This window comes from Malus domestica, chromosome 06 (assembly GCF_042453785.1).
Source record: "Malus domestica chromosome 06, GDT2T_hap1".
Classification (NCBI taxonomy): Eukaryota; Viridiplantae; Streptophyta; class Magnoliopsida; order Rosales; family Rosaceae; genus Malus; species Malus domestica.
In genome coordinates this window covers 10,781,872-10,797,173 of record NC_091666.1, presented here as the reverse complement: position 1 = coordinate 10,797,173, position 15,302 = coordinate 10,781,872, and positions in this window count along the sequence as shown.

The window sequence follows — 15,302 nt, the reverse complement described above, 5'->3', positions numbered from 1 at the left end:
CAATTGATATGGTGTTGGCTCTTTACACTGAAGCTGCCAAGCATGGATGAGTGGCTGAAAAGTGATACTCCGAAGGACTATTTAAAGGCAAAGGGTTGCGCACCACTTCAGTTAGGTGGAAGAAACAAGCAAAAAAAAAAAACGCAGCACGATGAGCCGGAACAAATCATTATGGCAGAACACCCTGCTCGGCAGAATTGCATAATCCAGACGGAGGGGTCTAAGTCAAATCCAAGCCTGCCATCGTTGCTATAACCAAAGAGCTCGAGAAGCTTAAACAACCTTTCGCTCGCACTATCGCCAAAGAGCAAAGTCTCGATAATCCTTAAAGATCAAGTCACCAACTGGAAGAAAAACCCATCACTCTTGAAGATTATACCGTTGACCAAACTGCTCAGGTGTGAATTAGAAAGATTGAACAAAGAAACAGGCCATCACCTTCACCTTGTGACTGCTTGCCATGTGTTCGAGTCAACCTTCAAGAATCAAGTCTCAACGGCCCTTGAAGAAATCCTCCAACCTAGTTCAAGAATAAGCCTGTGGAAAGTCCTTTGGGGGAAACCAGGAAATCCTCCCAACCCAGTTCAAGAATAAGCCTGTGGAAAGTCAACAATTGGAGGAAACTAGAAAATCCTCTAACCCAGTTCAAGAATAAGCCTGTGGAAAGTCAACAATTGGAGGAAACCAGAAACTCCTCCGAACCAGTTCAAGATCAAAGCTGTGGAAAGTCAACAAGCACAACAAAATACGTGCCGATTCACCCACTACCAAAGCAAAAGATCATCTACCACATGAAGCTCCTTATGGTCTAATTTCAACCTCCAAGATCAAGCCTCAACGGCCTTTGAAGAAATTTCAAACAAAGTTCAAGATGAAGCCCCAACGACCCTTGAAGAAATCACCAACCCAGTTCAAGATCAAGCCTCAACGGCCCTTAGATCAACATCTGCAGTAAGGGACTTCAAAACGCATCTTCTACACGTGACAAGCACATGTATACGACGCGCCTTGAAGTGGGGGCATTTGTAGAAATCGAAATTTCGGTAAAATAAATGTTGATCAATAATTAAAATTTCAATGTTTGTGTCACATAAATTTTACACATAGCATGTGACTAAACGAAAAATCAAAATAAAACGGAAAAGTCATCAAACGGGACACATGTCAACACCTGGCAGAAATGATTTATTTCATCTGATTATTTAAATCCAAAAAAAATCAAGTTTTGGAATTCTATAAATAGAAGGCCAAGGCATTCATTTTTAGACACCAATTCATAACCAATTCACCTTACACCACAACCTTGAAGCTTTGAAACTCCAAAGCTCCCAAGCAAATCCCGAATGATCAAGAAAGCTCTCTTCGGCCTCAAACAATCTGAAGAACAAAAGACCACAAAGTTCAGAGCTTTGGAGAAGTCTTAAATACCTAGGATTTAGGGAAGACGAGGTTCAGTATAATGCCCATTACACATAACCACAACATCATAAATCTCATCTTCCACATCTCTCTTACTCTTGGACTTGACCTCCCAATTCCCTCCATCCGCCGCATCCACCACTACCATCTCTATCTCCAACCTCACAATCTCCGATATCTCGAACTCTATGGCGAAGTCCTTCAAGTACATAAGTACCTCTCTGTGACCTGGATACCTTCTTGGGTCTTTCTCTTCATCTCCTTCCTTGGCCACAAATGGATAGTTCTGAAACCCCATAATCTCTCTAGGGAGGTTAGTCTTCAGCGACTCATACATGCTCGAGTGGACTAGGGTCTTATTTGTATTGACCCTAACTGGTTTGGACTCCACATTAAGATTGTGTTCGAGCAAAGATTTGTCCAGAGAGACCTCCTCGGCTCTCAGCACAACTCCCTAAGGGATTGGCACTTTGGATGTGTAGTCGGGCTCTTGCCTACTGATGTGCTGCAAGAAGAGGATAAAGTTAGTTTTGAAAGGTGCCTTTGTAGAGCCTTAGGTGTAGGCCTTAAGGCTCACAATCAAAACTAACCAAGTGTTAGGTGTGCCACTGCTATCTCAGTATAGCAAATGTAGAACAAGATTTTGTTTAGTCAATTACTTGTGCCCCAAGTTACTCGGACTTCTTGTTATCGAAGGATGTCATGGATGGGTTAAGTTCACATTAAGTTCTTTTTCTTGCCTTGCGAACAAGGACTTTCAGTTCATAGTCTTGTATGTTCAAATGGAGGGAGTCCATATCCCTTTAAGTCATTTACTTGGTTCTTGATTGATTTTAATGATAGCATGTCCATTAAACTAACCAGATCCGGATGCAAATGGAACTCTTATAATTGGAAAACTGTGGAAATGACTAGAATACATGCTAGAGAAGACATTAAGTAGTAGATCTATTAACTTATAAAACAAACAAAGAGCTTTGAGCAAGATTTCACCTTGTCGGGCAAGGTTAAACTACTTGTAATCGCTTCTCTTTTAAGTTTATAGGGTTTATTCACTAAAAATGGATGGATCGATAAACAAGTTTAAACAAAGGAATCGATACTATGCCACTATGGGTGATAGCAGAGCTTTAAACTAGACAAAAGATGGCTTTTGTGAGGGAGATATCCCAAAAAGGACTGAGATCTGGGCTGATTACAGCTTTTGAATGCAAATATGGCTTGAGAGCAGAGTTTATATGTTTGTTTGTTTGATTGGTTGAGTGTCCTTGTCTTTGGGGCTTTTTCCTCCTTTTATAGGCAGATTAGCCCGACTGTAGTGACTTTGCTCTTACTCGAAAGCACTTAGAGGGTAGTGAGTCATCATCTTTTTACTTGTGTTGCCACTGAAAGTGCTTTTTGGCTGATAGTGAGTTAATCTCCATTACTTGACATTTTAAATCATAGGCATATGGCCTATGCATTAATAGGAAGGTGCCAACTTGTTTTTGGGCTTGATGCTGGGCTTCGGGCAAGTCTTCTTTTAATCAGCATCTTTGGGCTTTTACATATTTGCAGCCCATGGTTCAAATATTAACCCAAACAGTGCCCTCTTCAATCGTTGCTGAGCTTGCAAACCGAAGCGTAAATAATGATTGAATAGCCGTTGCACACTTTTGCTCAGAACTTTCTCCATTTAAAGCAACTGTTGGTTATCTAAAACCTTTGCACTAACCCATGAACTCCACCGTTAATTGGCCACTTACTATATAATCCTTTCCTAAACCTTTCAGAATACCATAGCCATTCCAAGCCCTTGAATACCCAAAACCTTCATAATTCCCAGAAAATCCTCTTTGCTTTCTCAGTCCCCTTCAACTCTACCCAATGGCATCTAAAGCTGCTAAAACCCAATCTCCCTGCGAGACTAACGAGGGAATTTTCACTATGTACCGTCTTCTCAATGGCCTTCATCGCCTTCGAGTAGGCCTGCACACTGAACTCTTCTTCGAGGAGGGATGAGTGCACTCATTGGGACCTGCATGGACTTCTCAGGTTCCAATTGCTATTGAAAACAATATGCCCAAGGAGAAATGGTTCACCCCGAACCCCTTTCAGGCTAAGTCGGGCATTTCATCCTCCAAATGGTTGAATCATCGTCGTGGCTTCCTTTTTATAAAGGATGAAGGATGGGCATAATGGATCAATGAGCAAGAGCCAACCTTCAAGAAAAAGTGGATGAATAACGAAATTTATGAGCTGATAATGTTGTCCAAATCAATTGTTATTGCCAAGCCTGAGCTGTTGACAACTGCATTCCTCTTTTGGAAGTCAGGCATCAATACTTTCGATTATAGTATGGGCCCTATGTCCCCGACCATCCTAGACATGGCTTAGGTCTTCAGTCTAAGGCATTCAGGCAGAATCGTGGACGTTACCCACGATTGGGCTCCTTCTTCTCTCATGACTGTTGAGAGCTCGAGCATCGTTCCCCCTTTCTTCATTTAGATTATAACTTTGCAACCTTCAAGAGTTATGGAACTTCATTCACGGGTTTTATCCCGTTTGCCAAGAAGGAATTTGGCCCTTCTTCGTCCCAAGCTAACAAAGATCAGGAACACATGTATTTTGTCCTCTACTAGCTCAACAAACATGTCTTCCCCAATAAATCTAAAGGAGTGAAAGTGGAATGGATTCCCCTAGTAGAGGCTTTTCACAACTTTGACGATGTAGCCACGAGCCCATTTCCCCTTGCTCATCTCTATCATCTCCTGTACGAAATTACAAAGGGTGAACCATTTGAAACCAACCTTAGTGGTCCAACTTGGATGATCTAACTTTGGCTTCAATGGTATTTTCTTGAGCTTCGGGCTCCCAACCTAGAATTTCTAGAAGGAGTAGCCCTGCCCGAATTTTAGCTGAAGCTTCTCCAACCAATCACTCTATATTTCTTCAGAGTATGCAGGACTCGATTAGATCTGGAATGGGGTGCTTCAGTCCTAAGGAGATACTTTTGGTTATCTGACTAGACCTTCCATGACACTTTTGGAGAAGATACTAATCCCTTTTGTAGAGAGAGATGTATCAGCTGCATCAAACCGAAGGATCTGGCTTGGGGTGTAAGAAGTGACCGCTATGAGCACGGGTTAGAAGTTTATCATCTAAACTTATGTAGTAGCAATTAGGCTTTAGGCAAGCCATTCCGGTTCCCTTTTTTTTACTTTGTTCAATGTGGCACCTCTTACCGTTTTCGCTCCCTACCTGAAGTCACTTTTCAAGCTGCCAAATGCAATCTTGAGGTCATGAGCAAGGTTGCCCGAAAGCCCATGGCTTTGAACTTCGAAGGGACTTCAAATTTCTTATCTTGGTAGGAATCAAAATGGACTAAGAAATATGGAGGAGATCTGCATGAAGCTCATGACCGCCTATCCAAGCAACTATCCATCAAGTCCCATTCAAAATTAACTGATCTTGAAGATTGGAAGGAAATGATTCATCAGAAGAATTAACTCATTTTGATATGTATTTCTTACCCCTTTAACTTGAAATGTTCATGAATTCGCCCTCTCTAATCCTTTTTTTGGTTTCTTTGTACTCGCAGTCCAACGCAACCCTGCAAAGGTGGTTTTCGGGCAAGATGAAAATGTTGCAGACTCCTTCATCCTCTAGGAAGCTGCAACTGAAGCAAAAAGGCAAGGTGCTGGATAGGGCGAAGATGCCTCCCCTTGGGGATTCTAAGGGTGAGGCAGATCCTATAGTCAAGTCTCGAGCTACACGTCGAACTCGAGCAACGGTGGTAGAGACTTCAAAGTCTAAGCCCGAAGAGCGGCCGATTCCAACAATGAAAAAGACGAGGGCACAGACCTTCAAAGCCTCTAAGTCTTCTACTTCAGTAGCTGAGATCGATGTGGGTAGGAAGAAGCAGAAAGCCTCCAGTGAGCAAACCTTGTTTAATTCCTCTTATTCTTGGATAGCAATTTTGAAATGAGATCTAACAACTACTATTTCCTTTGACTTTAGGGCCCCAAGCAACCAAAAAGCCTACTATCGCTTTAAGGGAAGACCCACTGCGGGCTAAGATGTGTTTACAAGCCAAAAATCTACAAGATTTCACCTTGGAAGAACTTGAGGTATAACTTGCATCTTAAGTTTCATTTCTTTGAGTTCTTCCATTTTCTTTTCTACTCTCTTTTTTACTTTCTACCTGATTTCTGAAATAGGCCATAAGGAAAGAAAGGATTTCTCCACCCAAGACCTCTTCCTCTCTAGCCCAAATGGTACAAACTTCCCCTCCACGGGCTAAGTCTCTAAAGGTACATCCCTTTTTCATTATTTTGGCTTTTATTTCTACCAATCTTAGAGTTTCAACACTTGTCTTTCATTTTTTTTTTGTAGGTTAAGGTTGGGGAACCTGTGTTGGTGGTGACTCCAACCTCCTAATTCAATCTGAAGACAAAGAAAATGCTGCATTTTGTAGACGAGGATACTAACTTGGTGAATATTTGTAATTTTAGCACTTTTATGCTTGAAACTTCCCTCATTTCATACTTATTTTCATTTTACTCTTTTCAGTTTTCCCCTGTATGAACCTTTCATCAATCAGCAACATTTCCATTTGGGAAGCCCGTAGTCCCTGAGATCCCTGTGGTTTCAGAGGTCACTTCCCCGCAGGCATCTCAAGCTACAGATCCTCCTGATGTAGTTGTTGCTTCTGAATCACCCATCTCTCAACCTCATGTATATAATTATTTAAACTTTTGCTTTTTATTTTTTGCAAACTGTCCTTTTGACATTTGTCTTTTTGATGTCTATAGGCCTTTGGTGATGGCTCGGGCATTATTCCTCATTCTTCAACTAGCAAGGATGATCCTTATCCACAAAAAGAAATAACTCATCCTCCATCTCCTTCCTTGGTTCTGAACTCAACTCAAGTATATTGACCTCTCTTGTCTTTGACTTCCTCTATTCTGAACTATAAACTCTTTTCTTAACTTATCTCCCTTGGTTGCAATAGGGCTCTGGGGAAGGTCGGGGCAAGTCTCCACCGCGTTTGGTGCACAAAACAGAACTTTCTCGACCTCCTCTAACTTCTAGGGTAACAAGAACTCCTATCCCTATGCCCAAAAAGAAGACCAAAACCACTATTGCTTCTATCTCTTAGGCTCCTCCTTCTGTTGAAGCATCCTCCCTTGCTGCACCCTCTAAAGTAGTGGGAGCACGACCTTCTTCTCCTGTATTGTTTCCCTCAACAGTATCTCTACCCGAGCTTTTTAAGAAATTTGGGCAGCTTAAGATAAAGTTGAGATATTCAAGGCATCCATCTGAGTCTTTAGGCTTTCAAGATAAACGCTGAGTCTTCCAAGAATGGTTTAAAAGGGATTTTTCAGCATCCTTCAGCCTCAAGGCCCTCCATGATGTAAAGAAAGCCGTGACTGACTTATTCATGGCCGATCAACTATCAAGAGTTCAGTACGAGCCATTTCTCTCATATTTCGAGAACTTGAAGGCTCTTAGAAAATCAGCATAGTCAGGCTGAGAGGCAAGCCAATCGAGTAAGGTGTTTTATGGAGAAACAATCCAGTACTTCAACTCAAATTCATCAACTAATGGATGAAGGTTCAGCAACGGAGGATAGGATCAAGATGGTGTCCTCTGATGTCCATAAATTAGAGGAGTAACTTGCTATGTTGAAGATCGAACAAATGACTCTCTTTAGCAAACTTTAGCAGCAAATTAAGGAAGTGAAGAAAGAAAATATGGAACTTGACGATGCCAAGTCTCAACTTCTCAATAGTATCACAGTTTTGGCCGAACCTACCATAATTTTCACACTTATGCAGACTTATTACTCTAGAATAATTACTCTTGGTGAAGATGTACATCTGTTAGGCTAGGATTGAATGTAATCCTTTTTCATGAAATAAAACATACTTCTGTTCACCTTGACTTGTTTCACCTCTTCCATTATATTGAAGTTTTTATTGTCTCCTCTAACTTTACATCTTTATGAAATCATTAACTCTCTTTAATAAAACGATCTCTAACACCCAGACAGTTGGATGGCATTTCTTAAAAACTTAGCACTAACTGGATGGTTTTGCAAGTTTTTCCCCAAATCAGTCAAGTAACATTTTCCATTTCTTGCTTTTTCTCTCTTCCATACACCAGCAGTCTTTTGATTAAGGACCTGACTGCAATTACCTGGTCCCTTCTTCTTTGTTCTGACATTACTGGTGTTGGGGAGTTGGGACAATATGGGGTTTATCTTAGTCTTCCCTGGTGAGGAGCGATCCTTGCTCCAAAAGCTTTTGGGCCGTCACCTTAGTCGGGCCGCCATTCTCATCAGCTCCTAAACACTGGAGAATCCTAATACTAGGATTATAAAAGTTGGCTTCTGCCACATTGGCAGTGGGGAGGAATGGGCACGACTCGGCCTTCACCATTTCCCAAAATCCAGGTCCCATAGCTCCTTCCTCGTGGTAAACTGCAACTTGTTGATACAAGGTGGAAGGTACCGAGAGACTCTGATGAATCCAATATAGGCCAAATAAAGCTCCATATGTGGAAGTATTATCCACAATGAAGAAAGCTAACATGATCTGCTTGGACCCAAGTCAACCTCAAAGGGCAATATCCTATGAGTTCTAGTGATGGCTCCAGAAAAACTAGAAACTGTTAAGTCCATGGGGACGAGATCCTCTTCACTTCTACATACCATTTTCATCTGCTTGAAAGGCAACACATTGACCGCGGCTCCCCCATCAATGAAAGCCCTTTTAAAGGTCATTCCTTTCATATGAACAGTTACATAAATGGGTTTGAGATGGTTGTCTAAGGTCAAACTCGGGCGACTAAAAACCATGATGTCAATGTACAATCTCTCGGGCTCTCTCTTTGTAGGCTCAGGGAAATCTACTCTACCCAACTCTTGTTTTCCTACCTTTTCAACACTAACATGTGCCATCATAGGTTCTGTTGCTAAGTAGTCACCCTCTATTGTGGTAGGTTGATCATGCTCAGCACAAAACATGGCAGATAAAACATATGTCATGTTTATGCGGAAGTTAATGGGTCCAGGTAAGTCCTCATTCTTGCTCCCAATGTGGCCCATGAATTCATTCAACCAAGCCTGTGTTCTGCGGGCAGCATAAGTTTGGGCAACGCTTCCTCTTGGGCTATGCCAACGTTCGACATTTGTTATGGAACTTCATAAAGAGTATCAACCAACAATGGGGTGGGTAACCCCCTCTTCAGTGAGATGGTTCCAAAGCATATTTGTTCTAGGCTCCATCACCATATTGGCATCATCACCATATCCTCTTGAGCTCTCCTTAAGATTCTGTATTTCCCAGGATGGGGGTTATATGGCACATGTTCTCCTTCCCCTTCGGTCGTGCTATTAGCCTTTTCAACCTCTTTCTTGGTTCTCCAATGAAGTTAATTTCTTCCCCCATCAGGTGCTTTCTCAAACTTTATATTCTCAGAGGTTTCTAAGGCAGTGGGGACATTCAATGAGTTCACGTAGGCTTTGTGTTGCCTCTGAACTCTCCTAATCATGGAGGCTCCCATTTCTTTGATGGGCTTCCCATCATTTCCAACCACATACTGTTGGAAATATGTCCTAAAATCAATCATATGATGATACTTTGCGGACATTTCACATGTTAAACTAATCTAGTTTAATATAAAGGGCAAAAATTATTATTTTAAGCTGTCTCATATAAATGTTATATGCTAAAATGATAAGTCCAAGGAATATGTAATTGGGAAAATGTGATCTAAAGAAGTTAGATTCAAGAGACCATTCTCTTTCTTATACATATCCTAAACATTCCTAATCATAGGATTGCCAATTGGGCATTGACAGTCCGTTAAGATCAGTACGTGCTATGTCTTCTCGTTGAGATAGTGACTGGTCTCGAGTCATTGGTGTGACTGACACTAAGACAAGCATGTAGGTGCTCAATAGAGAATGAGTCCACTAAACACGATCAACGAGGAGTTCTCATACTCATGTCACATGAGAACTCATGGTTGGGATAATGCAAAGTAGTCCTTTGACTTGAGGGTGTCCACGACATAGCTAAGGTTAAGCCACTTAGCCATGGAGGCAAGTGAATGCACAACAAGGGATCTCTAACCTTCAAATCGCCTAAGGGAGAATACTCTATGATATGATTAAGAATCTCTGGCTAGAGTATGAATGAGATTTAGAAAGTCATTCCAAATCACATTCAAGGTAATCATATAAGTAAGAGAATCACATTGGATATTAGACATGAATAAACTATCAAACCAAACAATGTGGTCAAGTGTATTGTATTAGAGAAATACCGTATTGCATTGTAATCCTAAACTGAATAGGTTCTCCACCTCTTTTGATTAGCTTGGGTAGGCATGACATGTTGTTAGGTGTCACTCATGGTTTGTGGAAGACCTAACGGGAGAATTGAAAGTATGTTTCAATTCAAAATCGATCGTTAAGAGTAACAATCGGTCACTGCCTTGCTAAAAGGAACCTAATGGATTGTACACCGAGTAAGGTAGAGATTGAAGAAACAATGGAGATAAGTAAGGATAATTAAAATGGTTTAATTATTTATGGCTAAGATTAATTAATATGTTAATTAATCAAACGAATATGTTCATTATAGACCTCGGGTTAGTTTTGGGCCGCAAGGCCCAATGGGATTTGAATGTCAAGCCTATTAACTCAAGTTGTATGACAACTTGAAACACAAAGCTCTCTTGACTCTCTAGGAGGCTGGCCACCTTGGAAGAGATTACTAGCATCTATCTCTTCCTAGGTCACTCATCTCTTCATCAATGCTCTCCTTGGTGTGGAGACTTAGAAATTCTCTATTTTGGGAACTTGGAGAATCCATTCATCCATCATCCTCTAAGAAATCCATGGAGCTAAGAAGTAAGGAATGAAGGCCCTCTCTCTTGGGTGATTAGCCTTTGCTTACAAAGAGGAATCAACAAAGGTATAAGATTTCTCAATTCACTTTGTTTTAAGTTGAGTCTTGGTTCACCATAACTACAAGGCCTTGAATTTCATGGGTAAAGTTTTGTTTTTGAGTGCATACAAGCATGATTCCGCCTTTAATTGTTAATTGCATGTTGTAGATGTTGCTCAAATGAATTTGTTTTCACAAATATTTCCTTCACATACCATTTCCGCCTGAGTCAGGCATGATTCTTCTTTGTGACTGGATTTACTGTCTTTCCTTTTACTCTGACATATCCACCGACATACCTTGGTTGGGGTGGCCTCACATCCACCCATCTTGGCACCTTGGTACCTTGGCTTCTCTGTCCTCTACCTCTTCAGAAGTTTCGTAATTTTTGAACACTTCTGATAAACCCTTTGGTTGAAAGTCTCATCTTAACCGTTGGAAAACATTCCTAGAGGTCTCTCTTTCAGCTGCCCATATGACATTTCTACGGGCATCTTGCTTTTCTTTCTCTCTTCTTTTGATCAGTTCCTGATCGATAATGGCTCCTGATGCTGGGACTTCAAACTCACACTCACATTGGTACTTACTACACAACACCACTCATTTGATTATGGTTGCTTTGGGTTTCTCGGCCAACTTGATAGCTCTTTCAGTCGGCCTATCAACTTGCCTCTTTTCTTCTTTCACCTCACATGTAGCTTTTCCTTTCCCTTTCTCAACCCACATTAAGTTGATAATGTTTATTGGGGCTTCTGGAAAGGGTTAGTGTCAATCATCATATTAGTCTGCGGTTTCTCCAGCAACAACTTTCCTTTTACTATAAAGTCTTGCATCCAATCCCTGAACTGGACACAGTTGGTTATCGAGTGATTGAAAGTGTCATGCAGCTTGTAATACTTCTTCCCTCTTAATGTTTTGGGCTTGGGCAGCTTTTTGGTGCAATCGGGCATAATCACTTTTGCCCGAACCAACTCCACATAAATCTTCGCGACCTTGGTTAAGTCAAAGGAATAACTCTAGTATTTGGGGGGGGGCTTCATGGGGACAAAACCACCATCATTCATGACCACTTTCTGGTCCTTCACTAGCTGGACTAACCCATTTACTGTCAAAGGTTTGAATGGGGTAGTCATCTCCATTGCGCACATATCTATCACTTCTCTCCCGTGGCCATCATTTTGTTCTAACTCTGCCTCTTCGAGCTCCACTTGGTGGATTGTAGCTTTGCTTTTGTAAAAATGAGGCACATATGAGTGCTTTACTTGCTGTTCATCCAGTAATAGCTTCTCATACTTGGTGGCAGCAATCACTAACTCTTGCAACTCATTGAATTGCACGTCATAAAACTTCTTCCTTAAAGGCAATCTCAATGCCTTCTGAGCGATGGATATGAGCTGTGCATGATTTATAGTGTATTAACACCTCATCCTTATCCTCCTAAACCTCATCATGAAGTCTTTAGTGGATTCATGCTCATTCTGCTTGACCTCAACCAGATCGTTGATAGTCATCTTAGGCTCGATGTTGTAAAGCTGCTCATGGAAGGTTATCTCCATTTGCCCCCAGTCGGCAATAAAATTAGGGGGCAACAGAGAGTACCACTAAGATGCTAAGCCCACCAAGGAGTTCCCAAACAATCTCAACTTATAGTTGGGATTGTCTTTAAATGCCACACGGTGATTAGAAAACTTGAAAATGTGATCTCTAGAAGACACATTGCTATCTTCTCTGTTGAATGTTGGGAATGCGGGCATCTTAAAGTTGACTGGAAAAGGTTTTTGCTCGTCAACATACTCAAGATAGGGCTTCTGATAAGTAATCCTAAATAGCGGGGAAGTTTGTGGTTGAGCATTCTGGGCCACCATCTTCATCAACTCGGCTAAATCATTTGTGAGTTGTTGGTGAGCTGTATTATCAAGCAAAGTATGAGGAGGTTCCTATTTCAGGCTGCGTTCATTGCCCAAGAAAGTCTCTTTTCTTCGTTCGTGCTTCCTCCACTTGGCATCCCCTCCCTTATTGGCCAATGGTGGGGGCCTATAAGGCGGATGCTTGTCTACCTTGGTAGGCCTGCCTTTTCCACTTGATTCCCTAATCAACTGGGGCATCCCATTCTTCATTCATTCTTGCTCGCTCTGCCCCGTACTATTAAGTGAAATAGTGAGGGATCGGGCAACTCAGCTTCTAGGATTTCTTCCAACATTGATTGACTAGCTCCAAATTCCTCCTTGTTTTTATCTTTACCTTGCTTTTCCTCGAGCAAAGGAAATAATGGAATAATTGGTTCTTTCTCAGGGCTTGCTCCTCTCCCATAACCATTATTTGGAGTAGAGTACCCAAAATCTAGTCTTCTTTATAAACTCCTTGTTAAAGAACAGAGTCTGTTTACTTCTCCCTTGGTTTCTAGGGAAATCTTCTCTATACTTCTTAACACTTGCACCATGGTGGCTTGCAAGTCTTCATTGGTTACCATTCCCCCCGACTTCTCAGATGAGGTCGGGCTTCTCAGGACAGCTGGTTCTTGTAATGAGGAAACATTATCTGGGTGATCTGTCATGTTTGATCTTGGTAGACACTGGGGTAGCTTGTACTCTGTGTTCCACCTGAAGGTTTTCTCCTTCCTTCTTGTTCTTGGCATACAAGACTAATGATGTCCCATCGAGCGTGCCAAAACTATGCTCGGGCGAAGATTTCTCCGAAAAGGCCTCATCGGCTCTCAGCATATCTCCTGAACGGATTGGCACTTTGGATGTGTAGTCGGGCTCTTTCCTACTTATGTGTTGCAAGAAGAAGATAGAGTTAGTTTTGAAAGGTGACTTTGTAAGGCCTTAGATGTAGGCCTTGAGGCTCGCAATCAAAATTAACCAAGTGCTAGGCGTGCCACTGCTATCTTAGTATAGCAGATGTAGAACAAGATTGTGTTTAGTCGATTACTTGCTCCCCAAGTTACTCGGCCTTCTTGTTATCGAAAGATTGTCATGGATGAGTTAAGTCCACATTAAGTTTTTTTTCTTGCCTTGTGAGCAAGGACTTTTAGTTCATAGTCTTGTTTGTTCGAATGGAATGAGTCCAAATCCTCTTAAGTCATTTACTTGGTTCTTGATTGATTTTAATGATAACATGTCAATTAAACTAATCAGATCCGGAAGCAAATGGAACTCTTATAATGGGAAAACTAGTGGAAATGACTTGAATACATGTTGGAGAAGACATTAAGCAATAGATCTATTAACTTATAAAACAAACAAAGAGCTTTGAGTAAGATTTCACCTTGTCGGGCAATGTTGAATTTCTTGCAATCACTTTTCTTTTGAGTTTACAGGGTTTATTCACTAAAAAGGGATGGATTGGTAAACAAGTTTACACAAGGGAATCGATACTACGCCACTAGGGATGATAACTGATAAGCTCATATTTATATATATATATTTCACATCAAAATCACTTGTCTTTTCTTAGTTAGTTCCTTATATTTTTGAGCTATTTACTTTGTTTTTGTGTTTTGTGGGATTTGTCAAGCAAAGAAAAGAAAAATACCGCAAGTGGGATTTTAAGTAACAAATTCGTCAAAACTGCCTGTGCAGATTCGCTGATTTTGGAAGCAAGTTGCGAACAACTCAGAATGAATTAGAGAATGAGCTTTATAAGCTTGGAAAGCTACAGATGTCTATTTTCTGGAGCATTCCACGGATTGTTAATATCATTTGTCTAGAAGATGTTATGGACATTTTAACACTAAAAGGTTTCCAAGAAGCTGAGCAATTTGTAACTGACAAGACTGCAATGAAAGCAATAAACCCAATAAATCTAACAACCAAAACTGATGCAGCCAAAAACAAGTCAGCTGACACTAAATATAAAAGGGAATGGAATTAAAGATGAGGATTAAGAGGGAGTAATTGGCATAAAGGCTACCCAAAGAGTTACAATTGTTTTACCATTTCCTCTCACTTATTGTCATCACTAAATGGCTATTAGTGGGTGAGTCAAGGAGAAGAAAATGATGCAGCAAGAATTGGTTTAAAAGCAGTGTTGGGGAAGGAAGGAAAGAGGAGGAGGCCTCAGTCAATTTCTTTCGGTTCTATCTTCTCAAACTCATGTCTATCTTTTGTTTTAACTTAAGGATTGTGTGTAACTAAATTTGTAGTAGTTATGGGCTGTTTTGAAGCCCCGAATATGATTGCAAGTTTGTTATGACATTTCGTTTGAATTACTTTTATGAATGGATGAAAATTAATCCACTACTTGTGTCATTGATGAATTCTTTATGTGTTTTCTACGGATGCTTACTTAGTAAGCATATCTAGGATTCTAATGCTATGAATATGTGTATGTCTGCCTTTGTTGAATGAGGACCTACATATATTCTAGAGTAGTACTTGTTAATTGCGATTAACATGTGAACCAATTTCTAGGATAAGTAAGACAACGCCAGTATTTACGATGTCTTGTGATGACTCAAACTCTTTTCATTCTTAATGATTTCTACTTGTTAGATCTGCGAACACGCCATTCTAGATTGCATGCTAGGGATTAAGTTAAGTTGAAAACGTCATTCTCTTAACATACTACAAAAGAAAGAGTAATAGGTTGAGTTCTAACATTGAGCCGACTTGAGCATCTTCATCCGGAAATAAAAGGAATTTGAATGAAACATAACATGTTTGCATGATTATTTAGTGGTGGATAGCAATTCCCCTAATTCATTTTTCTTAATTTGTAAACTACTTAAAATCTGTTTCAGTCTTATTTTTGTTTGATTTAATTTAAATATCAAATCAAATCCAAAAATCCCAAACATTTGTGTGAATGTAGCTCTGTGTGTCTAGTGTCTTTATATAAAATTTCATAGACTTTAGATAAGTGTAAATTGGTCTAATAATTATTTTTCAGTGGCTGGTCAATATGGACAGCAGCCCAGTTTTTGTGACATTTTAAGTAGTTAGA